Below are 2263 nucleotides of genomic sequence, written 5' to 3' on the forward strand. Positions count from 1 at the left end.
GCACATTTGACGGGAGAGGGGCTGTTAGATCCTTCCAAGGAACAGCTGAATCAGCGCGAACCAAACTGAGGAAACAGAAGAAGGAAAAATAGTAGGACAGTTTTGGATATCATTGAGTCCTTTGTGGGAATATTGTTTAGAAACTTCAAGGGAATTCCCTGTGGTCTAGTGCTTAAGGATTTCGCATGGTCCCTGCGGTGGCTCGTGTTGGACCACCCGTCTGGGAGATTCCACTTGGGGTAAGTGCAGCCAGAAAAAAACCCCAAACAGACAGAAACAAAGAAACAAGCAAACACAACCTTTCAAAGGATTCTAGCTACATGAAATAAAGTAAGAATACATGACCCAAGTAACAGGAAGGCCTCTGTTTCTTCATCTGTCTGCTCAGAAGACATTTTTGCTAGAATCATCTCAGTTTCCAGTGATTTAAAATGATTTCAATCTTGTTGACCTGGACACATAAACAGTTCCATTCATTGAGACTTACAAGTGCATAGTCGTTTAGTTAAGGTCAGATGTAGTAAGTCAATAAAACACCTGATAAAGCTGATAAGACTGAACAACAGAAGAGTATCATGGAGCAAACACAGTGAGTGAGACCACGCAGTTGTGATATTGCATTACTGGACAAATACACTAAAAATAAATCATCTAGGTCAGCCCTCTTCTCAGCACATTTTCTAGGAACAAAATCTCGTCGGTAAAAGCTAATATTTTTATGACAAATGGAAGATTAGGGATTCATGGTTCTAGAAGTAGGGCTGCATGTCTCCCCTGCCCCCATAAGTCTCAGGAACCTGCTGCAGAGAGAGTTGGTTGGTGTAGGATCTGTGAGAAGCCAGCCCTCGGAGGAATCGTTTTCTGACCCTGCTGGTTCGTGTGCCGCAGATCGTTGGGTCCCCGTGGGAGGAGCGAGGACATAGGTGTTGGCCACAAAGATGTGACGTGAGGAGGCACGCGGTGCCCAAACCCGTGGGTGAGGAGGGAGAAGGCTGGCGTATCGGCTGCTACGATCACACCGACGTGGGACCCGCACGTGCCCCGGGTCTCGAGCCGAGCAGCCTTGGGTGGGAGATGGAGGACGGCGTGAAGGATGCGAACCTGCGAACAGAGGATTGAGGTGAAATCTAAACCGCCGGTGAGGAAGGCAGCACTTAGGCTGTAGATTCGGTCGGTCCTGGTCTCTGCACAAGCCAGCCTCATCAGAGCCATAGACCCACCGTGCGTGTGAGGGGTGCTATTCGTTCTGCAGTAGGGAGGCCCCCGAAGCATGAAGGGTTGAGGACTGAAAAGCAGAGCTCCGCGGAAGACGACAGCCCGCCCCGAGGTCTTGATGACTCGGCGGCTCAGGGTGATGGAGTGTCTCCGGGGACTGCAGATGGCCACGTACCTGTCCCCGGCCGTGGCCAGGAGGAACCCCGAGGCCGTGCTGCACAGTGAGTGAATGAGAAACACTTGTATGAGACAGGCTTCAAAATCGATCTCCCTGTCATGGAACCAAAAAGGGCTGAGGATTTGGGGCAGAGTCGTCGTGGAGAGGCTCACGTCAGCCACAGAGAGCGCACAGAGGAAGAAGGACGGGGCTCATGCAGCGTAGAATCCGTTCTGACAATAAACAGAATAGAGAAGTTCCCAGGGGAGCACTTAGGCAAACAAGGCAGAAGGGCATCGACAGCCAGCCGTGGATTGGCCTCCATCCCTGGGATGCCAAGGAGAAGAAAGGTCCGGGGATGGCTGCTGGTCGTGTTTGGCAACGGCATGAGGAAGGAGGCTGGCTGTGCTCTGTTGCAGACGATTTCATGTTCGTTTCTCCATCATTTGCTAATGGCTTTATATTGGTTTTATACATTACACGCAATAGTTGTACATGATGTCAAATACTTGACAATGGCTTAAGGAAAAAAATGCATAAATAGGACTCAATCCCTAACCTTAGATATTAACGTTCTTCTTGGGGGAGAAACTCCTGCCAACCAATGATTAAATTCTGTTATGATTAATGCAGTAGAAGTTATATGCACAAGCAGTTTTATGGCTCAAAAGGTGGGGATATTTATTCCACTTACATGAGTCAGAGGATTCATAGATAAGATGCTTAACCTTGATTCTGAAGCATTCTGGACTTTGAAATAGAAGGAAAAAGGAGAACATTATAACTTATATGAAGTTCACCATCAGAAGACACTAATGCTAACTGTATTACCCCAGGTGAGAATTCGTTTGCCCAGAATGATTTGTGAAATATATTAAAATGGGCGTCACA

General features: G+C 47.9%; 1 pseudogene; it reads right to left on the bottom strand.

The window, feature by feature from the left end:
• Positions 1 to 749: 749 nt before the first annotated feature.
• LOC125111401 (olfactory receptor 52D1-like) lies at positions 750 to 1760 on the bottom strand (annotated as a pseudogene).
• Positions 1761 to 2263: the final 503 nt, after the last annotated feature.

This window comes from Phacochoerus africanus, chromosome 11 (assembly GCF_016906955.1).
Source record: "Phacochoerus africanus isolate WHEZ1 chromosome 11, ROS_Pafr_v1, whole genome shotgun sequence".
In the NCBI taxonomy this organism is placed as follows: Eukaryota; Metazoa; Chordata; class Mammalia; order Artiodactyla; family Suidae; genus Phacochoerus; species Phacochoerus africanus.